This window comes from Zootermopsis nevadensis, unplaced genomic scaffold (assembly GCF_977971745.1).
Source record: "Zootermopsis nevadensis isolate Lab colony 2312 unplaced genomic scaffold, Znev_1.0 Znev_ptg000010l, whole genome shotgun sequence".
Classification (NCBI taxonomy): Eukaryota; Metazoa; Arthropoda; class Insecta; order Blattodea; family Termopsidae; genus Zootermopsis; species Zootermopsis nevadensis.
In genome coordinates, this window is record NW_028259142.1 from 11,484,845 (window position 1) to 11,504,116 (window position 19,272).

Genomic DNA, 19,272 nt, shown 5'->3' on the forward strand with positions numbered 1-19,272 from the left:
AACTACAATTCCTCCTCTGGTGTTTACAACACCAATACGTATCAATGTTGAACAAATTGGTATGTAACATGAATCTCGTACTATGTAACTCTCAAACACAGGTGCAAATGACTGAGATGCAGAGGAATGCATCCACACCGCATTGCGATGACGAATAAAAAACAAGGAACTTAGTGACGCGTGACCGAAATTTCGTATTGGCAAATAGCAAGATATCAACGCCACAGAGTGGAAAATACAAAACGACAAAACTGTGGACGTTTTTAGGTCATTTAACGACGACTACAGAGGTCAAACGAACTGGAAAAATGGTCATATGTGATGAGTAGGTAAGTGTCTGGTAGGACGACGTCATTATGTAACTTTGAACGAGAGGATGGTTAATGTATAATGAATTCTAAAGGATATGGATGAGAGCGGTTTTGGCCTAACTTAGAATACTATCCTGGAAGTTGTCTGGAGAGACTGAGGAGAGCCACGGTAAACCTCAGTCGGAATAATCGATTTACGTTCCGAGACCTCCCGAATACGAAGCAAGAATACTAACCACGTAATCACGAAGTTTAGTCGTGGCTTGTTGGGGAAAATGAGTAAAGAAATCCTCAGACAGGATACACAATAAAATAACCAAGACTCAAACCTGTTACTTCCAGAATACAAGTCTAGAAAGTCATCACCACTTTGACCTAGACAATTAAACTGTGAAACAAGAACATTTTATAAGATGCATTTTTATCAACATCAAATTCCAGTGGTATTTTTCTCCACGCTATTAATGGGCAATCTTTTCCAAGGTCTAAACACGCACGTTGTTCCACTGGGTGTGTGGTGGTGAACAGGATGTTTAAGATAGCTGTGTGGTAGTCCATACACTTATATCTGTAGTACAGTGTTTCTCAAAGTATGTGAAGCAAGTATGGCCGTGGTCTAATACAACATGCAAAATGCCGTAATTCATACAAATGCAGTTACACAATTCAGTGTATATACACTGGATAACTTGTGTGCCGTAGTGGGGTTAGTGGGGTTGCATGTACCTGTCATCTCAATGTCAGCGTTGTCAGATCAGTTACACGTGTTTAATTCGGGAGCAGGGAAGTTAACGTTATTAAAATTTGCATTTATCAGAGTTTGTCCCGCTTTATACCAATACTGTCAGCGTCCGTCCACAGAACTGCTTCATTAGGTGCAGGTAGGCGATCGACTAGGGCGTTTTAGAAAGTGATTTTTACGCAAATAAACATTTAAAAGTAATTAACACTTTTCTAACAATTCTTTAATGATTTAGAAGTGAAAGTTGCAAAGATATTTTCACCTTACGAAACGTGCCATGTTAATTTACTTTATAATTCGAACGGGCAGATAAAATGTTTTTAGTTCCGATGTGTTATTACTTATACCTGTATCGACCCACATGAATCTGGGTTCTTTTTGAGTAGCTGACAGTAGCTTAGCTACTCACATCCTGCGTCTGTAAAACGCATTATAACGTTATTAGGTAGTACTTTCCTAAAAATTTTCAACTAAAATTTTTATTTGTTTTTCATGTCTCCCATGTGTGCTGCATGTACAGACTACTTAATTATCATTAAATTTATCTCGAAATAAAATGTGTAATTTGTTACGTGTTTTAATTCTTATGATGTTATAGAATGTGTGTATAGTATAAAGCGTGTTCGTATATAGATCTACTTTTACTATTGGACGATAAATTAATTTTTTTTAATGTTTTACAATATCTAGCATTCAGTAGGTACAAATGTATCGTATCCACAAGCGAACTAATAAGTTTCAAAATCGAAGCACGTCTACAACGACTCATATGGGAACTCTTTTTTGTCTTTCAGGCAGCGTAGGTAGCACAAACCCCAGACCAGGCACAACCAAACCATACCTCAACTCCTCAGGGCATTTCTGTGGTTTTCCTTCACAGTCCACCGACCATTAGGAGTCAAGCACTCTAAAAGTTAGCACTTCTTGCGTCGGAGCGCCAGGGACTCTTAAGTCAATTGGCGTTGTTTTCGTTTTTTCGCTTCTCCTCCCATCCGGCAGTCTTCGTTTTTGTCTGAGGTATTGGTGGAGGAAAGGGACTATAGTAATGTAGGCTGTCTTAGATACAAGCTTAATACAAGACACGCGTAAGGAACCAAACACATCAACAAGAAACATAACGAGTAAAAGAACAAAACGTTATAATGGAATAGTATGTAACACAGCATGTTTCATAATATTTTTGTAACAAGGTGTTTAAAAGTAATGACAAATAGAATAAAATTATAAGAACAAAATAAGGGAAATAATACATTTTAGAAATACCTGTCATCATACCGGGCTTCGAAAACAAACAACAGTTTTACCGCTTGTCATGTATGGTTATAAAACGCTGCCTTTTACATTGACAAAACAATTTACAAATATGAAGTGGTCAGGAAAATATATCTAAGAGGGATGAGTGAAAAGTTTAGGACCTTTCATTACTAGGTAGGCACGCGGGGAAATTTGTAATTTATTACAATGAGTAGGTTACGAGCCAGACAAACGGAGTTTAACTTCATGTAAGGGCATGGATTTTATAATCGCCAGCTCCATCCAAATTGGCTCTGGGTCCACCTCAGCTCTTATGCAACGGGTAATAGAGTTTTTCCCCCCCTGGGGTAAAACCGAACGGCCTCTTTGTCTAGTGCCGATGTTTAAGAATTCTCGGAGCTCTGACTCAACTTTTCATGGCGTTGTTGTTAATTAATCACAAGTACAATCTGATTTTGCGTTTAAGTAACATGGATATCCGTGATTTAAAAAAAATAGTAACACAGATTATTTAGAAAAGATACATCTAGGAAGATTTAATTGGTTGGGAATGGTGGAGGAAACAAGGAATTCATATAGAATTTTCCATAAAACAATTAGTTGGGACACTCAGAATGAGATGGGAGAGTCAAATTAGGACGTATCTCGGGGAAACAAATCAAGAGGATGGGAGACTGATTAAACTGATTCAGCATCGTGTTCAGTGGCAGGTTGCTATACTAGTGGCGTTCGTCCATCGTGTTCCGTTGCCATAGTAAGTCGATAGCCTATTGTTTTCGCCTTTGTGCGGTTGAAGCACCATTTTATCGTCCTTCATTGATGGCCTAGACTCTCTGTACGCCTCAAGCGAAATGTACAGTAGCCTAATGTGGGCGCTTAGACCCCTGATTGCTGCTCTTACAACAATGGCGACAACAATGGGTAGAAACCCGCACCAAACAATAGAGGAAAGATGTACCCTAATCGAGTGGACATATTTTTCAAGTGCCTTACTTCAAATTTTTCATACGCCATTGCCTTGCACGTTAATTTATTACGTGCACAAATATCTGTTACTGCGAAGCTGGGAGCACCGCACATTCAGGAATTATTTTGAGTTTTATTTTATGAAGTATTCACCCCATCGAAAAAAATGTTACAAACAAGTGTCAATTTTGAAACTTTAGACTTTGGAGACAAACTGCGTCGAATGTTGAAAGTCATTCAACATTTCGACAACGTTTCTTCAAATATTGCAGTTGTCAACTTCAGGATGAATAGTTAATTGATTTTAATTAGTTCTATAATTTGTATTTGTCTACGTCATACTATTTCCTATGGCGACCTGAAAATTTTTAGAAAATACAATTTGGCCGTCATATAAACTCCTCAGAGCTAAAGTATAAAGAGTCAAATTATGTTAATGTCTGAATGATTTGAGGTTCAAACTGCGATGAATACAAAGCTTGCCGTGTTCTGAGCTGCATCGTCATGTTTATAAAATGAGGTTTTACGTTAAACCAAATAAAAAAGTATAATTTGGTGTGCTTGCTAGGAAATGTTATAAGCTAAATTACAAATGTATTTTAATTTATTGCAATGAATACATTTCATACACCAGAACGCCCAACTCTCCCATGCCATTGGTGTTAACTTATACTAATTAACTCATGTAAGATACTGATTATAAGAAACTTTGTAACTGAAGTGGAGAAATTTTATGTGATAAAGTTGGCAGGCTGTGAACAGTGGCAAGCGTCCTCACCTGAGGCACACGCGTTCTGATCCAGTGTGCACAGAAAACGTTTTGTCAGTGATAAATATGGCCACAACGTGAAGCTGCCCCACTTCACTTCTGCACATGAGCGTATTGATGAAGTTTGTTCCAGATAGAATGTATCCTTCGGAATCCTCGATGCACCGCTCTAGCGGTGAGTGCTTTTAAAAGTTCCTGTGTAAAATGATAAACAACTAAAAACAACGAATGAAAAATGTCGCTACAGGACGGCTATATTTCCTCCAATTAAGAGTAAATTTCAGTTTATACATGAAGTCACGTTTCTGGCTGAAACGTCTGCAATTCTTGTTGTCGGGCGATTTTATGTGCCGACCGGCAAGTAAAAAGTGTTCTTGGTGCACGTAAAGACATGACAGAACCAAATTCAATGATTGCTTGTGTTTGTGACGCATCTTGACCGTGAAATTGCAACTACGACATGCTACGATTACATCTATAGCACAGCGGATGTTCATTAATCGAATCAAGAAAATAAAATGCAAAGTGTGGAGCGTCTACCTTACAGAAGGAATATCTAAAGTGATTCAGCGGCAACATTTGTTGTTTCATTCCTCTCTTCCCCCCTTCCGGATCTTTAATTAAACAAGTTAGTAACAGTATACACTATGGGGGTGTACTTAACAGGCGCCTTCGACAGATAATCTAAGAAAAGTTATTTATTTTCTTATGTAAAATGGCTGTTGAAATTGTATGATATAAATTAACGTTGTAATGTATCGTAAATTCCCCAGTTTAAAATTTAGTCAACACTACTTCATCCGTTATCGAGGTTTTTTTGCGATGGACAGAAAGGCGGACGAACGGATGGACTGAACGTTATAATACCTGCTCCGTAGAATGGTGTAAGTGCTTAAAAAAATGAGATTGAATAGTTACATGATTAAGGTTCTTTTAATGAAATGTAATATTTATACTGAGCTGATCAAAAAATGTATTTGTTTCATGAAACCAAACATCCTCAGTAGTTGAACTGCCTTTTGAATGTCTAAAATCCATATATAGTACAGTTAAAATTATTGCTTTAAATAAGTTACCGAATTTTTCAGATTTGAAATGGTATACAAGATTCTGAACTCAAGATTAGTAGTAATCTCCCGAATTTAATTTTACCCTTATAAAGTTATGTATTTGTTACTGTAAAATGTAAAGTTTGTCCCACTATACGCCATGTAGGCGTTTGGGGTGAGAGGAGGTATAGCTCCTCTCTTCCTTGACCTCGGCATTAGATGGGGGTGAGTGGTCGGAATCACGCCCTGGCCGGCTTTACCCCCGGGAAAGGACCCCGGTACCCATTGTAGAGGAGGCTGGGTGGGCCCCAGAGCCGGTATGGACGCAGAGGCTAAAGGGAAAATCCTCTGCCCCCGTCGAGGATCGAACCCCGGTCGTCCAGCCCGTAGCTAGTCATTATACTGACTGAGCTATTTGTTACTGTACTTAGTTCAAAGTTCTTAAACTTTGCCAAATTTTCAAGAATTTTTTTAGCTATTCTTATATTATGATTTTGTCCTTCATTTTGGGACAAATACTGAAGTTACTTAGCTTTTCGCCCCAGCCGGCTTATCCTTGGATAGAGAAACCATGTGCAAACTCTGTAGGAGGTAGATTGTGTGTCAGATCGATCTGAATGTCGTGGTGGACAGGAAGTATTCTTTGTCTGCATGGAATCGAACGTCGGATGTTTAGTCCGCAGACCATGAACCATCATTTTTCTCTAAAAGGATTTCAGTTTCCATTGTACGATCGTATAATCATGACTTCAACGTTCATGAAGATTAGAGTGACTTCTTCGTCCGGTTCATACACTTTCAGTGGATTATTAAGCATGAATTAAGAACAAAGGCACGGAAAAAATAGTATTTAAATTAGAGGTATTATGACGTCAGAGGTGTAATTATGGAACACGAAAACAGCGGGACCTTGGCTTGGTGACCAGTTTCATTTTTCTTACACTTCAGTGCGTTCTTATTGTGCAACAGGACATTGTCAGAACAAGAACAGAAACAACAATAACAATAATAATAATAAATTCTGTATGATCTGAAGCTTTCACGGCAACCAATTATAATAATATATATTCTTCATTAAGCCACCTTACACGGCTGGTAAACCAAGAATAATTTATTATAATAATAAATTCATCTTTGTTTATTCGGAACTGACATGTTTTATATCCAAAACCACTTGTTAATTATTGATTTTCTGTTACATTTACTATTGTCGGTGTACCCTAAAATGTTGGATCTGAAGCTACACTGAAAGTTCGTTAAATTTTTGTTTTGAGTTATATTTGTCCAATATAATACTTAATTTGCATAAAAATCAATTCAAAATTCACCGTACTTCTCAAAGCTGGATAATCATAATGAAATAGTAAGTTAAGCAAAATATACACTTGATTAAAATCTGTGACTCGTAATAGTTATAATCCAAAGCTCTCAGTAGCTTTTGTTTAATGAGCTTTTTCCGAAAATATTTCCTGGCTCTTTTGCTGTAATAGAGCTGTATCTTAATAAACAAACCACAATTTCGTGTTTGATGCATAAATTCGTAAAGAACGCATTTGGAAAATTTGTGCACTCAAATTGCAGTACAACTTTTAACCTCGTCAGCTTTAACAAGTTCCCTTGTGCACGTTAGTCTGTTCTTTCCCTTTAAGACGCGCGTATAAATACTCTCGTAAGGGGTTTCAACTCTTAAACCTCCATAGCTTGTATGGCAAACCATTGACACTGATGCCAATTGTGGCACCAACATTAATTTAATTTGGCAGGTTTTGTCTCTATTCACGTCTGGATCCACATGGTAATTAAATAGTTCATCTGACCACAATTATTTGTGTAAGAATTATTTATTTATTTTATGTTTGTTTCTACCCTGAGTGAGTACTTACCGAAAAGATTCGTTACTCTTTCTTTTTTATATAGATTATTACAAATGTTATCACTTTTTTTACTACAGAAAACAAATCTATCAGCAAATAATTAGTCGTTTAGGTAAAGCGTAATCTCCTATTAATAGACCTACTGAGAGATCGTTAGTGCAGTATAATTATCCATGGCGTAACGAAGGGTTAAAGTGGTGACAAAAGGATAGTTTGGGACGAGCAATTCATTATTTTCGAAAACCTCACATCATAAATATTTTAAATTTTATTGTGTGGGAAAATCATTGCTTTAAAATTAATTACAGTTTTGGGAGTTGTTTGCTGGAAGTGTCAACCACAGCGCATATTAAATGCACCCAAGCACTCCCCTCCCATACGAGCTCATAGGGATTAATTTTAATGTTTTCATAATCAGTACCATCAGTTGCTAATAAAGAAACCAGAGCGGTTGCAAGTGGAAGTACAGTTCATTATTGTTATTACACATACTCTCGTGGAATCGGATCGCAGATGAGCTTGTTAAAAGCACATATTTGTGTCTTTTACTCCAGTTCACGTTATTTGTAAAATTAGTAGGCCTATATCATAAATTTTGTTTATTTGACAACGAGACAAACATAATTCATACAAATATAACAGAGACATGTCTTGCTGGATTGATGCAGAATGATCATTTTAAAACGTATTCTAGGCGTAACGTTAAATTAAATTTAATAATCTAATATTATCTATATAAATAAAAATGAATAATATTTCCACAAATAATTTATGTCGAAACTGTCCTACTTCACACACTGTTCGTATAATACGCAGAACCTCACTTTGCGTTTTAAAATTCTGGGTTTGCGTTTAGAAACGTTCGCTGATTAAGAAATTTCGATACAGCGTACAAGTATGCCGGTGCTGGAATTTCAAGATAAAGGAGTCACAATAAAAAGTTTATGTGAAATCGGAATTTTGTTTGCCGTTTTGTATGTGTGTGAAACATAATTGTGTATTTCGAGGCAAGATGATTGATTGTACGTCTCTGAACGAAATTAAGGCTGCTTGGATTGTGTTTATTCCAAGTATGACGTGAGTAAGTACAAATCAAGATATTACACAGCTAGGAACGTTTTTATCCAGGAAACCCAGCAGGCCTGTAATCAAGAAGGCTGCAGTAGTCTGGGAATGTGGGTGAAATGCTACGACTATTCCGTGGCATTTGTAGTGCTCTCGCTTCCTTGTGGATATAATGACAGGCACAAAATGTATGTACAGAATTTTGATGGAGAAAATCCATGGAAAAGATCACTTGTAATACCGAGAGGTGAATGAGAGGGTGACATTAAGTTGGATGTAGGTAAAGAGAACGCGAGAAAGGGAGGCTGAGAATTATGTCCAGTGGTAATATTTTGAATTAGCGGTGCTGAATATTAGTTCTGGTACGAGATTAGCTTTGTTGTTTTTGTTTGTAAAGACCATACTAGATTTCTGAAAGTAGGCTATATAAGAAAATGTATTTTTTACCTCAAAATTATTATTAACTGCTGTCACAAGGTGGGGTGTGGCAGATGTGATACTTAATTGCAAGGCATTTTTATCGTCATCATGGGTTAGAACGTTTCTAGGTACATGAAATAAATGGGGAATTTTATAAAACAAACACAAGTATCTTATGTTATTTCGGTATCGAGTTTCACATCGAGGCTGAAATACAACTAATTAATTTTAATTAATTTGGTTTTACTTCTGTGCATAATAGGTATGCTTATAGGCCTACACTAATGATGGTAACATAATGATAAAGTTTGCGAGATTCATATAAGCGTTCTTGTTTATGGAATTCTGAGAATTGTCAAGTACAGAATCAGATTCAGTGGGTACAAATTCGTAGCAGTCCATGTTGTAAGCAATTCAGATGGTAATAAGATACCATTTTTATAATTTAAATAGTCAAACAAGGTTTATGTAGAATTAATAAGTATTGGTTTCAAGTTCATAAAATAATAAAGTAAGTTTATAGATAATTATTAAAAAAAGTTTAAATACCAATACATATCTTACGGTAGATAACTTTATTAATCACACTGTAGTTTCGCACCCCTTTCACGATGGTGTATATAACCCTTACGTTTTATCCTTTGCCATGTTCCCGTAATATAAATTGGTCCAGACAACCCCTGCGTTTTATTCCCACCGTGACGCCTTTCTAGCCCCTCTCTGCCATCACCCCTTGTCCCCCATCCCCGATATACCGATAAATCACAATTATCGCTCTTGCATTCCCTCAGTGCTTAATGCCTAACCATATTATTAACGCTGTCACCTAGGGTAATGCGACGTGTGGTTATGGTGGTTGGATAAAGCCAGTGCATAAACACAGAGCAGACGTTAACAGCATTACAGATGCTACGCTGATTGCCATCTGCATCTGCGTTCGTTAAATCTTAATGCTCCGTTCACATGATCCGGTCAGTTCTGCATGCAGACATATAAAACTCACTGCTAGATGGTGTGGACTAAGGGTCTTCTAGAACAGTGGTATTCAACCTTTTTTGTTCGCGTACCCCCAGATATAATTTCTCTTCAACTTTGTACTCCAAAAGCTGTTGGTGTATAATTCAAGTTATGCATAGTATATAATCTACATCTAAAATAAATTAAGTAAATTACATTACTGATTATTCAGTGTATATCATAAAATAATATATATTTTTTTAAATTTCACGTACCCCCTAAGATGTCTTCGCGTACCCCCGGGGGTACGCGTACCCCAGGTTGAATACTACTGTTCTAGCACATTCTTTCTTGCGTTATTACTGTAGTTCGCGTCGATGTTATTCATTGTGTGTTGTTTAAAGGTGTAAAAATTAAAATTCTAGTTGCAACTACGAACTGAAAACAGACTTTGTCTCCCGGCTTCAGCTAATAGGATGCCTGCCTGCTCTATGGAATCTTCCAGATAGATACGGCTAATCTCCACCCACTGCTTCATCTGGCTGACCCCGCGGAGTAGGTACCCACCTTCTTAACTCAAGACTCAAGACTCACTCGAAATGTAGTGACTTTTTAGAATCTTAATATTTGAACCATTCGAATGCTTAAACAAAAGAGAGTGGACGATGTCCAAGCAAAGTATTGTAATAATGACAATATAACATTATCAAGGAACTTTAAATGACATATTTTCTCGCGGCATGCAAATTTTATGGCTTATATATCTTCCTCTCGAAATCCTAAATTCCCATATTTTGAACGCAATGTTTTCTTCGTCATACTATCCACCGTAAGAACCTCGAATATCACTTCACTTTTTTATATTTAAAAATTTACGTTTTATTTCTTGTTTCTGTTCTTACCATGAACTTCAAATTATCCCTGTCGAACGGCAGGAGCTGGGAGGGAACGTATAAGTAACATTTATTCTTGTTTAATTTTAAAATGAACTAGAGGTTCAGAGCAAATTGGATTACGTCCAGTGAATCAGAACATCAGAATGAAGACCGCTTCTGCTCACATTAATTCTATAGGCTACATTAGTACGTCGTATTTATACGTAGCGTTTTCATTACTAGGCTTTTTATTAAATTCTAATCTGACGTTCTGTACTAACTTTGCATTAAATAGGTAACATATAACATCTTTAATGAGTTCACTTATCTCAGGGGATATCCTTAATATTGAATAATACACGCTAGGAAACATAACGAAATTAAAACAGAAATATGATACCAAGCGTACAGATAACAGGCATTATATTAACTACTTGTACCCTGTGCTGTTTAACAACGATAGACTAACATCGTGTGGCTTCCTTTGTTTGGATTTATTTTCCACAATATTCTGGAAAAACTTATTAATATTAAAAACAGTAAAATTATATTTATTACGTAATATTTTCGAGTTAGATATACGAAGATGATGCGTGTGTAATGATGCTAAGCCAACTGCAAAGCCCTAAGTGTTTAATACAGTCTAGCTGTTACTGTTATGAGCCAGTATTGTATCAGCTGCAGCCCTTTTTTATGTCGGCTCTCTCACCCTCGTAGTGGGGGTGTGTTATGATGACAGATTACTGTTTTATCATCACGGTTTATTCGCCCCTCTTGCAAGTATGATGATACGCGTAACTCCGAACATCACTGCAGAGTGAAAACAGAATAGTTTTGGTTCGTTTTAGGAGCAGAAAATTAAGATTTTGTATGAATACGCAAGGACATGGAAGAATATCCTCATCCATGTTTTAATTCAATTCAATTAATTTATTTCAATTCAATTAATTTATGTTACCAATTATAGTACCAGATCATTACCCTGTATGCCTCTTAACACGTAACTGCTGAATAGCCTCTTTAAGAGAAGAAAGTGCATTATTTCTGATGGCGTACTGTATTTACAAATCTTGTAACTGAGTTGCATGATAATTGATATTCAAACGCTCTGCTAAACGTCTTTTTGTTCTTATCCGTATGGTTCGCCGTGTTCTCTAGTATAAATGAAAGAAAAACAAAACTTCATTAGGCGAGACTTCAGTACTACACGTTTCGTGGATAATGTCAGACGTTTCAGAAGTTCTTACTGCTTCCATCAACTGCTTTAACAATTAGGAACTTTGTGTTTTGTTTTTATTTCTTTCGTATGATTCTCGCTGTAAACAGCGATTATTTCCTTAAACAGCATTAACAAGTTGTTGTTCTTTGAAATTTTGATGTGTTTTATTTGTGGTACAACTTAATTCTTAAGTTTAATTTATACAAACTTCGACTTTAAAGGGTTAACGGAACTCGAATGTTCATAATCTGGTTCACAAAAGTCGACAGCGGTGCTTATCCTGATCTACTTGAATATACAGTAGATTCTGGTTTATTGGTCCATCAACCGATGGACCAATGAGAGCCGTTTATTTGGAACAAAATGTTATAGTTCCGATGTGTCCTAATTAACCAGAATCCATTGTTTAGGATTTGAGGTTTTCATGGCGGTGAGTCTGAAGAGTGCTGTCTTCTGGGTTGTTGCACCGTGTAAAAGGTAGAAGGTTACCAGACTACACTTCGCAACAACCCGGAAGACAGCAAACTTACTTGAATATTGTCCACATACGTCCATTCTGTTTCCACATATCTCCAATTTACACGCAGGTCCTCAGAATGGTTTATTTCCCATGTGATTTCCAACCATCGATCTCACAGTCCTCGTTTTGATGAATCTAACAATATTTTGGGAAGAGTAGAAATTGTGAAACTTCTTATTACACTATTTTCCTCAGAATTAGTCACTTCATAAATTTTATATTTTTAGCTTCAGTTTGAATTCTCTTAGTTTGTGCTTTGTTTAGATTGTACAGTGAAAACTACTTCTCTTGTAACTGCAGCTACTGAGTCCATTTTAAAGTTATCGATCAATACATACTCATATCATAGATTTAGAGATCCACGATTTATCTAAATTTATTATCACTTGCATCAGGTAATAAAAGGTGGATTAGGTTCAGCACAAATCAGACATTAAATTTGCAGTGGAAGCTCTACCATTACGTAATTACAGAAAACCGACTCAGGGCTGCTTTTTTTGTTATGTGAAAAAAATTCCACTAATAAGAATTAAAACCTTTGTTTTATTAGTATTAATTCGAGTATAAATTTGCATTCAATTATTTAAAACCTTTATAACCAAGTTGAGTTGATTCGACTCTAAACCCAGGAACTAATATATCACTCATATTAGATGTAATTTATAAAGGATGTGAGTCGTCTGTTTTTGCATGCGTTATGTTTTATAGGCCATGACTCACGTGCTGGTTTGGAAGCCGACTTATTACTCATTTTATGCCTATTCGAATCATGTGTTATCCTGCACCGACAGGGGTTTAATACAACGCAGGGAAACTTAATTTCGTTACGAATTGCATGATATTAACAGGAAACACAAGCAAGGAACCTGATATACTTTAATAATGTCGAGATGTAATATTCTGTGATGCTGGCTTCAACTTTGGTTGCATTAAACACGGTCAATGCAGTTAAAGAAGGATTTGGATATTACGATGTAGTGCGGAGTTTTGCTGTAGAGTAACTATATATGTAGATAACTGTGTTACAACATAATTACTACCTCTGAGACACAGAGTAAATTACATAATTAACCCATGTTCTCCTGTTCAGTTGTGTTTGAACATACATACAATTGGTATGATTGCCTAATACATGTTAGAAGTAATATTATGCTGTAATTTACCTGTTTATTTGCTGCAATTTGGTAGCACTTGACTAAAGAGAGTTATATTAAACCCGTCTCTATGTAAATGTTATAATTCTCATAAACAACTTCAAATCTTATATCCGCAAGAGATTTTGAAACTCTGGTTTTGCTATTATAGTTAGTGATTGAGGGCAATCGGGAAATAGGTATTTATAAGGGAGTTTCTGCTGCTGCAAAGACTGGTATTTCGTAGTGTGATTAACTGCTTGCTTGTTCCATTGGCGAACCTGCAAACTTTTGCCAGAGATAACATTATTTGTTGCAGACACTTGTGATCCCGTAAGTAAGCAAATGGACCTACCCTACCAATTATCCAGGGGATATATGAGATAAATTCACAAAGCAGAGGACATAGGCAGGGGGGAGGGGGGATTTGGCATAGTAACAAATCCGACCACAGTTATAAATGTTTGTTGGTCATTTTACATAGTGAAATATAAAGCAGTACATCACAGACTGCATCACGGAGAAACATTGACAACTGAAGTGATTTTTGGAATTATCATTACATTCAATGTAACTGTTGTTACTGTTCGGAATTAATACGCCACTTTAGAACCGTAAAAGAGCTATCCTCACGCCAGGTGGCTGAATTACGGATATTTATATCACAGAGAATTACTGACTGATTTTCGGGAAACTTGATATAAATATTACTCATTACCCTTTTCAATACTTTTAATTCACTGAAGATGACAGGGTCCTGGTTTATTACACCGTGTATTCTCGTAGAAGTTGTCTTGACTTTCCAGATGTTCTTATTGCCTTCGTCATTAAGGTATTAATCGCTATAATTATGGGCGCAGTAAGCTCCACTGAAATGTCAGTCAAATTATGCTAGAATGCACACCGTAATATTATAGAGTTCTGTAATTTTTATATTCGCCACCGTTAGAACCTAAAACCTTAATTTAAATTACCCGTTATCAGTAGCATACCGACATATCTGCCGTGGAGGATTGGAGAAGTCATCAGATAATTGCGTCATTCAATGAAAACAACGTAGGAATTTAAATATTCTCTAAATATATGTGACAGTGACTGATTCAGTGTTTCGACATTACGTTGGGCATTGTTTAGTGCCTGATGTGAATTTGTCATAGGCTTACACATTTCAGGAGCTGGCTCTACTTCTGTCTGTAGGTGGCTGGTTATCATTATGTTGACAGTATGTTTTTTTATTTTGTTTTATTATATGTGATAATTTATTTATCTGATTTATAAGGACACCCACCTGAAAACGGGACTACAGCTACCTCCCGAAACGTCATGTTATATATATACAATTCAATTCATTTATTTATATACATATAATACATTTTTATGATATGAGTGTCATCGGAGCCGACGTTTAATTTGTAAGTTTAAAATTAAAATAATAACCTAACTGATTCAAATAGATTTGCAGTTATTTCATTGGTATCTTTATTACTATTGTTTCCGTGTTGATGATTTTTTTACGTCTTGTCATAAATAATACTGTAGAGGTCACGGTCACTGTTCTCAGAACGGGTCTTGTATTTCAGAGAAGCAGTTTTGTGTAAAAATCCCCTAATACATCTTTGCATGATTTTATTGAGAATATTCAGATTTCGCATCTACATTTATGACCCGGTTTATGATTTACAACACGATTATGGCCTATATCAGAAATAGTGGTGTGCGTTTTTCTAAAGGTTCACGTAGGCTACACTTTCCATCTTAGACTCTGTTATATATGGTTCAAGGAAAAGGGTGATATTAAAGAATTCGTTTCTTTTTTTCCTCAGGATTTGAACTCGCGTGCGTTCTCACAAAACTCTTCAGAAAGTCAGGTTACCGAATGAAGAGATTTATTCTTATCTTTCTTCCATAGTTTTCCCCCTCATTGTTTGTTTTTAAAAGTTCTCGAGACCCTGTGTACTTTTGAATAATTTGACGTGTTTATGAGGGCACTGCCATATGATGCATCGCAAATAGACCTACGGAAAAAGAACGATATTGCATGACTATTCACAAGACGCAGAATCTAAAATAGATATAAGGAGACTCAAAGGAGCAATGTTTGCCCCCTGGAAGCCAACGTGGTTTAGATCACAATTAATCAGTTTATTGCTACATTAGCTTACGGTAACATATACACATTATGATTCTTACTTAGATACTAATTCAAACACAAAACACATTGGTTTTGTCTGTGAACATTTTGGTTTTTCGAAGGATTGTGTATGATTTGAGGTTCTCACAGCGGTGAGTATGAGGAATTCTGTCTTCTGGGTTGTTGTGCTGTGTAGTCTGGTCGATGTTAACCAACGTTTCAGAGGTCATACTGCCTCCGTCATCAGAGTATGAAGATTTCTGTCTTCTAGGTTATTGCGCTTTGTAGTCTGGTAGATGTTAACCAACGTTTCAGAGGTCATACTGCCTCCATCATCAGGGCGATGAGTATGAAGATTGCTGTCTTCTGGGTTATTGCGCTGTGTAGTCTGGTAGATGTTAACCAACGTTTCAGAGGTCATACTGCCTCCGTCATCAGGGCGATGAGTATGAAGATTTCTGTCTTCTGGGTTATTGCGCTGTGTAGTCTGGTAGATGTTAACCAACGTTTCAGAGGTCATACTGCCTTCATCATCAGGGCGATGAGTATGAAGATTTCTGTCTTCTGGGTTGTTGCGATGTGTAATCTGGTAGATGTTAACCAACGTTTCAGAGGTCATACTGCCTCCATCATCAGGGCGATGAGTATGAAGATTTCTGTCTTCTGGGTTGTTGCCATGTGTAATCTGGTCGATGTTAACCAACGTTTCAGAGGTCTTACTGCCTCCGTCATCAGGGCCATGAGTATGAAGATTTCTGTCTTCTGGGTTATTGCGCTGTGTAGTCTGGTAGATGTTAACCAACGTTTCAGAGGTCATACTGCCTCCATCATCAGGGCGATGAGTATGAAGATTTCTGTCTTCTGGGTTGTTGCGATGTGTAATCTGGTCGATGTTAACCAACGTTTCAGAGGTCATACTGCCTCCGTCATCAGGGCGATGAGTATGAAGATTTCTGTCTTCTATGTTGTTGCGCTGTGTAGTCTGGTCGATGTTAACCAACGTTTCAGAGGTCATACTGCCTCCATCATCAGGGCGATGAGTATGAAAATTTTTGTCTTCTGGGTTATTGCGCCGTGTAGTCTGGTAGATGTTTACCAACGTTTCAGAGGTCATACTGCCTCCGTCATCAGGGCAGTATGACCTCTGAAACGTTGGTAAACATCTACCATACTACACGGCGCAACAACCCAGAAGACAGAAATCTTCTTTCAAAGGATTAGCTTGTAATAGATTGAAAGGACATATATTTACAGTGATTAAGAACAGAGCGATGAGCAGAATATTCGGGCATAAAAAGAGTAATTAAACAGGAAAATAAAGATGAGTTTATAGCGAGCAACTTTATAATTTAAGCTATAAAACAAATAGTACGGTTGTGTGGGTTCTACAAATCGTGGGGAATATGAAGTATGAGTTGTGTAGCATTTGCGAAATTAGAAGTGCGTATCAAATGTTAGTAGGGAAATGAAAGGAAGAATTTACATTAAAGTGATAGACATATATATGTACGAGGATAATATTAAAACGGTTCTTTAATAAATGTGTGAATGATCTTACTGGATTTAAGTGGTTCAGGATAGGGTTAAATGTCGAGATCTTGTGACTGCGGCAATGGACTGTCGGTTGCATAAAATCCGAAAATACGGAACTGAGCAACTTTAAAACATTTCCAGGCAATTGAGAATTATTTCCTGCGAATGTAAACTACTCATGCCTGGTTACGTGGGTCTGTGGGTTTCACACTAGTAACTTTATCAAACTGAAAATTTTCAAGAATGATAATTGCTCAGTGAAGAATTTAATGCATATGAATCTGCCAGAACTTAACGGGTTGATTGCTTCGATGAAATCCAACGTATGACTTTTAAGTAAGGTTCGTATTATGTTATTGGCGATGATGTTGAATTACCAATTTCAAAATTTTTGACTTTTTAAATAGCCATTGTGCTTCCTTAAACTACTGCGTTTCGGGAGATGGCTTTTGCTCTGTCCCCAGGTAAACCTACACAGTTGGGCCCATTAGATGGGGCTACGAGATAAGCTCCATCTAATGGACCCAACTGTGTATGTTTACCTGAGGACAGGGCAAAATCACAATGTCGTTTGGAAAGTAAAAAGAAAAGAAAATCGTAATAAAGTAATGTCATTTGGCGACTGTGCCGCTAGGCTAGGAAAAGCGGCAACGGACGCACTGATTTTGCATAGCGGAATGATGGTGTCGTGTCCCAGGCAAAGCGGTTGAATATCCTCACGGTGTAATTGCTTACAAATTCATTACTTGCTGGTGATTAAAATGGCATTCCCGGAATCTGTGGAATCCGCCAGTGAACCGCAAAATTTGTTGCTACAGCCGAGTTCAATTTGGTGTAGAACGTAGTGCAGTAGATTTTATTTACATTTTTATTTATTCGTTTCATTCTTTCTTTCTTTCTCTCAGTGCAGCCAATTTCCTTTTCGATTTTGTCTCTTTTTCTTCGTTCTTTCTCCAATTTCTTCTCTTCCTTTATCGCTTTACTTCTTGCTTTCGTTTTATGTGTGTTCTTTTGTTATTTGTTCCTTTGTTGCAACGTCCTTTGTTACTTTCAATGAAAACTCCTAATTTGCATGTGATTCAGATATTACAGGCTCCCATTTATATGGAACACCATTCAGTCGATTCGACGCGTTTGCCTCACCCTTGATCCTCTTGTTACAAGGTCGTACCCAGTAATAGCAATTAGCAATAGGACGCCTTATATGGGAGACAAGACAGGGAGTGAATAGCACAGCGGGACTCAAAGTAAGCAAATTGTTTGTGCGAATGGCTCACTGCTGAATGTTCCAGCAAGGGAGTCGAAAGAAACCAGAGTTTCAACAAATGGACTAAGCCAAGTAACTTTTTCACTTTATAATGGATTGCCCCCCCCCTTCCATTCCAGACACACACACACATGCAGACCATGCTGAAACAAGGTATATGAAAGGGGGAGGCAATGGGTTATTGCCTGCTATGCATCTCCCTTTGGGTCGATCAGTCTCGCGTCTGACTCATACTATAGAGTAATTTATTAGAATTTTCCACTAGCCTTATCACCCATATTTCGTCAGTCATTTTCTTTTTATGTTTTCTTTACTCTATGGAGTTTTTCTTAGACTGTGGCAGGGCTTAGTAAGATTAGACATTGAATGGACCAGTTCACTATAAGAAATGCAACCAGTATTCGTTTTGCTTATTTGGAACTCTTGTGTAGCTGTAGGTTAGCGAGTAGGGTTTATAACATACGTATTCAATCACGTGAATTATATTTAATATATAAAACGGCCTGAGCGTAAAGCTCACAAATCAGGTTATTACAGAGACGGATCTGCTACTTTTTGAACCTCGAGACGGTTTAAAAACCTATTTCTTCAGTACACTGGTCCGTAGAACAAAGTTAAAACTGTGCTAATAATTGTCGGACAATTTATATTTTCCCAATTCCTGACTTTTTATTCTTTGTGGCTTCTATTTCTCTGTGATGGCGCTATGTAGATGTCTCTATTGATGATGTACCGAACATACATAACTGTCTTCATCTTCGAGGTAACATCACCCATTAATATGATGTGAACAACTGTCAAAACGTAAAACTGATTTAATGCTATCATTCCATGTGCTATTAGGTTGGCCACATTGATTATTCCTCTGATATTTTAAAAGAAACGTTGTCATGTATTTCCTACGTGTACCATGCGTGTTACAGGCGCCATCATATTTATCCTCTCTAACATAGTTTATCACCTAATAATATTATGTAAAACGTAGGCTATAAATTATGGAGCTCTCTGTTATGTAAACTGTTATTTATTGCATCTTAGGTCCAAATATTCGCTGTTTCACTTTGTTATCAATGGTTATTTTCCTCCAGGGTGAGACACCCATTTTCGTCCGGATACAGTAGATAGATAATACACTGCTATCTCATTTCAGCGTTAGTACTTCGAAATCAATACTAATAAAGTGTGGC

General features: G+C 37.0%; 1 protein-coding gene across 9 annotated transcripts in view; it reads left to right on the top strand.

Annotated features, from left to right (window-relative positions):
• The window catches only part of LOC110828488 (uncharacterized), a 727,302-nt gene that overhangs the window by 130,205 nt on the left and 577,825 nt on the right, over positions 1 to 19,272 (top strand). The gene's annotated exons all lie outside the window — the stretch shown is intronic.